This window comes from Nematolebias whitei, chromosome 12 (genome assembly GCF_014905685.2).
Source record: "Nematolebias whitei isolate Nwh7 chromosome 12, NemWhi1, whole genome shotgun sequence".
In the NCBI taxonomy this organism is placed as follows: domain Eukaryota; kingdom Metazoa; phylum Chordata; class Actinopteri; order Cyprinodontiformes; family Rivulidae; genus Nematolebias; species Nematolebias whitei.
This window is the reverse complement of record NC_056509.1, coordinates 48,746,842-48,753,036: the sequence shown is the minus strand read 5'-3', so window position 1 is coordinate 48,753,036 and position 6,195 is coordinate 48,746,842. Positions and strand designations below refer to the sequence as shown.

Sequence of the window (6,195 nt, the reverse complement as noted above, 5' to 3'; positions counted from 1 at the left end):
ATGAAACCTTCTGGATGGAAGGTGAAATGTCTCAGCACAAAAACAGAAACCGTCCAGATGACCTGACTGAATATGGTTGGCTCTCAATTCAATTCAATTCAAAAATACTTTATTAATCCCAGAGGGAAATTATTTGTTGTTGCAACTCGTTATCCTCATTTCATTAAGAGATGTTATAGATGCTGTAGACAGGAAGGATCTCTTGTAAAGATCCATCCCACAGTGGATCCTAAGAAACTGGCCGCAGATGCCGTCCGATTCGTCCACACAGACTCGGCTGGCCTCTCGGTTCCCCCGGTATGTAGGACCGCCTGAATGCTGGGCTGAACTCCCAGAGCGATGGCCACTCCTCCCAGCAGTCTGCCAAGCTCCTCATCGTTGTGGACAGACAACTGTAGGTGCCGAGGGATGATCCTGTCCTTCTGCTGTCATGAGCCGTGTTTCCTGCTAGTTCAGACATTGGTTTCTCAGATCACAAAGCAGATGGCCTCTTGTCCTGAGCTGGTTCTGCTGCAGGTTTCTTCCTGTTAAAGGGAGTTTTTCCTTTCCACTGTTGCCACTGTCCTTGTTCAGGATGGGAGACTGCAATGAAGCCAAGATTCAACTTGTCTGCTGGAATGCTTAGATAGAGAACTTTACTAACTGGCCATTTTATGTGAATGTTTCTGTAAAGTGCCCTGAGACAACTTTGTTGTGATTTGGTGCTTTAGAAACAAACTGAATTGAATTGAATTGAATCACACCAACGGTTGGTTCTCTACCTATTTTTCAGACCGGAGGCAACGTGTTCAGTATAATGGTATTTCCTCCAGTTATTTAACGGTTAACAATGGTGTTCCACAAGGCTCAGTCTTAGGACGCACCCTCTTTACAATCTACATAGGTAATGCAGGTCAGATCATCCCTGATGCATCCATACATTTCTATGCTGATGACACTGTAGTGAACTTGACCTGATGTCAAAACTAAGCCTAAGGTCAAAACCCTTGACCTTAAGAACCTTGTGGGACAGAAACTGTCATTTCATTGATTTGAATCCAGAAATACAGGTTCACCCATCCTGAGACTTTCTTTCTTGAAAATCAAGTGAAAGAACACTCTCTTTTTTATTATCATTACTATTTTACAAATGTTGATAACCAAAGTGTTTTAGTTCAAACCATTTTAGATGTTGCAGTGAACTAATCAATTTTATTAACTGTGAAACAGTAACAATGATTTTTTAGTTGCTTATGCAAAGTAGAATTCATGTTAAGGCCTGTTACAGAGTAATTATGCATTTTCTGATTTCTGTCTTTGAATGAGCAGTGTACGTTTTCCAAGGTCAGGAGTCGAAGCAGACAAGTGTTGGAACAACGGTCTTGTTTTACATCCTCTCAGACGTCAACAGAGAAGTTGGCACCTGTTTCTCCAAACTCGCCAAAACAAAACTCTCTCTGTCTCTGAGAACAGTTTTAATCTGTTCCATAACAATTCTTGCTGTTTTCTGACTTCTAGTAACCTCTTACGTCACAAACCACACCCCTGTCTGGTTGATATTGACCAATCAGGAACTCTCAAATATACCGGAAATAGAGCCCTTTAAATGCCGGTACTTCCTAGTTCTCTCGGTTCTGAGATGTTCGCAGTTCTGTGAAGTCGTTGTTCTGTGAGTTGCCGTTGGAGTCGGCTGGAGAGTTTGCAGCTCCAGTCGTTTGGGAGAACAGAAGTCCAGCCATGATAAGGCTCTTCCGAGTTTGGATTATAACATCTTCCACCTCTGAGTGGAACTTCTGAAGGACTCCACTCATGTGAAGTCCACTTGCTGAGGTGAGCTTGTGTCGGACGGAATCTCGTCACTACTTCGGACGAGTCACAGCCATCCTATGGAGACGCTGGACAGGTAGCGTTAACTGGAACTCCGTATCTGCTGATCCATCTTCAGAGAGGTAATGAGTCAAGTTTACTACCGAGCGTACCGAGGAAAAGCTGGGTTCGAATGGAGAGTGTCGGTTCTGGTCAACACTCCCCCTCACACACCATCTTTTACTCCCTTTAAACTTCATTTTCCATCTTTAAATTCTTCTATCAAGTAGAAATCCTTCCAGATAATTTAGAAATGTCTGTGTAAAGTGCTCATCCACCTCCGTGTGGATAATTGATCATAATTGTACAGCCCGCTGATTAATTATGTTGTTATTCTCATATTTTGCCAAATTAATGTAAATGTTTGATGTTAAACTTTGATTCTGTAAATAAATGGCCACATTCATTTTGATGGGTCAAAGATAAATAACGTCTCACGTTACAGTTCATTAAATTCAATGCACATTTATATTCAGTCCAGAAAAATGAAGAATCCGTTTTAATTGATGAATATATCTCAGCATCTGTTCATCTACAACACAGTTGTTTATTGTCGAGATAAAACAGTTGCTAAGGCTTTCCAGCTTTTGCAATCCACCTTTGACATCATCCAGACAGATTTGTTCCGTCTCCAACTTGTCTTAAATGCAGATAAAACCAAAGGGATGCTTTTTTCAAACAGGAAGTTGGTCCCAGCAGTTCTTCCTCTGATTTTATCCTCAAATGGTGTCCCCATTGAGTTTGTTGATTCCTATGAATATTTGTGGGGCAGCACGGTGGCACAACTGGTAGAGCTGCTGCCTCTCAGCGAGCAGGTCCCTGGTTCAAATCCCGGTCCAGGGGCCTTCTGGGTGGAGTTTGCATGTTCTCTCCGTGCATGCGTGGGTTTTCTCCGGGTACTCCGGTTTCCTCCCACTGACCAAAAACATGCATGTTAGACTGATTGTAACTCTGAATTGTCCCTAGGTGTGAGTGAGAGAGTGAATGGTTGTTTGTCTCGTTTGTCTCTATGTGTCCCTGTGATGGACTGGAGACCTGTCCAGGGTGTCCCCCGCACCTCGCACAGTGATTGCTGGACATGGGCACCAGCGACCCCGTGACCCAAAATGGAATAAGCGGGTAAAGAAAATGGATGGATGGATGAATATTTGTGTATCTTGGTCGACTCACATCTCTCTTTTAAGCTCCATGTGGAAAACTTGATAAAGAAACTGAAAGTTAAACTGGGTTTCTTTTTCAGAAACAGATCCTGTCTAACCCTGAATGTTAGGAAACACCTTGTATCTGTGACTTTCCTTCCCTCCATTGATTACGGTGACATTATTTACATGAACGCTCCTACAAGAACCCTGCAGATGTTGGATGCTGCAGATGTTGGATGCTGCAGATGTTGGATGCTGTCTATCATCAGAGCCTTGGCTGAATGACGTCACGCGAGCCGTTAGGCGGCAGTGTCGCAAAGCTGAACGTAAGTGGAGGAAGGACAGGCTCCAGGTGTCTTTTCAAATGTTAAGGGAGAGTTGGCGTCACTATCAGAAAACTGTTAAAGCTGCCAAATGTAAATTCTTCTCTGATTTAATTGTCTCCAACTCCCACAACCCCCGAGTTCTTTTCTCCACCCTGAACTCAGTTCTACACCTCAGTGAGCCTTCACCTCTGGAAGCCTCAACTGAGCTGTGTGAGAACTTCCTCGATTTCTTTTTAGAAAAAGTGGCAAATACCCGGGCACTCATATCTCCACCAGCTCATGATCTGTCCATCCCATCTCAGTGTGTGGCTGTGTTTGACCACTTTGAGCCCATCTCTCTGTCCTCTCTGGAGCAGGTAATGTGCAGCATGAAACCATCTGGTTCCCCCTTTGATGTGGTCCCCCCTCGACTACTAAAGGAAGTTTTTCCTACCCTGGGTCCTTTTATCCTCACTATTCTGAATAGCAGTTTATCCTCAGGTGTGGTGCCAAAGACTTTTAAACATGCTGCTGTCCAGCCCCTCCTGAAAAAACCTAACCTTGACCCCTCAGTCACGTCCAACTTCCAGCCTGTCTCCAGACTCCCATTCACCTCTAAACTACTGGAAAAAATTGTGGAGTCTCAGTTGAAACAGTTTTTGGGGGATCACGCTATCCTTGAGTTATTCCAATCTGGCTTCAAATCTCTCCATAGCACTGAAACTGCTCTACTGAAGGTTTTTAACGACATTTTCATTTCCACAGACGCAGGTGATTCTGTGCTGCTTTTCCTATTGGACCTTACATCTGCTTTTGACACCATCGACCACAAGATCCTCATTTCTAGACTGGAGCAGTGGGTGGGCATCACAGGGTCAGCCCTCAAATGGTTTGGGTCCTACCTCTCTGACAGAACCTTCTGTGTCAATATCAAAGATTTTAGTTCGGCATCGACCGCACTCCAGTGGGGGGTACCGCAGGGGTCCATCCTCGGTCCCCTTCTCTTTTCTTTATACCTGCTGCCACTAGGTGCTATCTTACGCAAACACGACATACCCTTTCATTTCTACGCCGATGATTGCCAAATTTACTTCCCCCTGAGGCACAGAGGCACACGCTCTATTCAGCCTCTTCTTGACTGCCTGGCTGACATCCGGGACTGGATGGCTTTAAACTTCTTAAGCTTCAATGAAAAGAAGTCTGAAGTCATGCTGTTCCATCCCAGTGGCTCACTCATGAACCATGACATTGACCTTTTCTCTCTAGCCCCGCTAGAGAAACAAAAGGTCACTAATCTGGGGGTGATAATGGACCCGTCCTTAAAACTCAACAGTCACGTAAACATGATGGTCAAATCCTGTTTTTTTCAGCTGAGACGGCTGTCTAAGCTGAAGCCTATACTCTCCAAAAAGAACCTCGAGACAGTGATCCACGCCTTCATAACATCTAGGCTTGATTACTGCAATTCACTTCTGTTTGGAATCAGTCAGTCCTCCATTGCTCGTCTACAACTGGTCCAAAATGCTGCAGCCCGATTTTTAACTGGTACAGGCTATAGAGAGCACATCACGCCAGTTTTGGCCTCCCTGCACTGGCTACCCATTCACCTTCAGATCCATTTCAAAATTCTCATGTATGTTTTTAAATCACTGAACAGTTCCGCCCCATCCTATCTCACTGATCTTCTGCAGCCATATGTCCCACCGCGCTCTCTGAGGTCAGCAGACCAGATGCTTCTCTCAGTCCCAGAAACCCGTCGTAAGCTCAGAGGTGACAGGGCTTTCTCTGTTGCAGGTCCACGACTGTAGAATGAGTTGCCACTGAGTGTCCGGCAGGCTCCCACACTCTCAGTCTTTAAGTCTCGCTTGAAGACCCACTTCTATTCGCTTGCCTTTAACACGGTGTGATTTGTTTTGGTCCGGTCTGTTCTCTACTCTGTTGGCCATTTTAGTTAGCTTCTGCTGCTATTTGTATCTGTATTTCTATTTTATGTTTTCCTGTCTGCTGTGCATGTTTGGTTCTTTTGTACAGCACTTTGGTTGGCCTTGTTGCTGTTTTAAGTGCTATATAAATAAATTGGTATGGTATGGTATCATGGTGCACTAAGATTCATAACTGGCTGTAACTACCGTACCCACCACTGCACCCAGTATTCACTGGTTAACTGGTCACCATTAACTCCACACAGACTCTCTCACTGGTACATTTTCATCTTTAAATCACTTCTTGGTCTGCTGCCTTCATACATCTCCTCCTACATGTCTCTGTGTGAGTGCAGCTACAGCGTGCGCTCTCAGGACATCATTACCTGCAGTGTTCCCTCAGTGAGGACTGAACTAGACAAAAGGACCTTCTCCTACTCCGCTCCTGTTTCCTGGAACATCTTGTAAAAAGATCTGAAGCTCTTGACCTTTGACCTCTCTAAGTGGCTTTAAGAATCTGTTGGACTCCTGGCAGGGACCGATGCAGACATGTTCCTGTTTTTAGTTTTCGACATTCGCCTTAGAATCCAGCTGTTTTTGTTACTTTTTTTTTGCAATTTTATTTTTATTTGGAAAACAAACAAACAAACAAACAAACAAAAAAAAACATCTGTACACCCCTTTTATGATTGTCCATTGATGTCATCATTCTTTGTTAAATCAGGTCTCTCTTGTAAATGAGTTCTCGAGGCTCAATGGGATTTACCGTCTAAATAAAGGTTGAATGAAAAATAAAGTAACGAATATATGTAATGAATCTATTTAATGAATCTATGTAATGAGTCTATGTAATGAATCTATGTAATGAGTCTATGTAATTATTCTATGTAATGATTCTATGTAATGAGTCTATGTAATGAGTCTATTTAATGATTCTATGTAATGAGTCTATGTAATGAGTCTATGTAATGAATCTATGTA

The 6,195-nt window shown here is 43.5% G+C and overlaps 1 protein-coding gene across 1 annotated transcript in view; it reads right to left on the bottom strand.

The window, feature by feature from the left end:
* The window catches only part of LOC119417984 (collagen alpha-1(XII) chain), a gene marked incomplete in the record, with an annotated part of 211,081 nt that overhangs the window by 22,804 nt on the left and 182,082 nt on the right, over nucleotides 1-6,195 (bottom strand).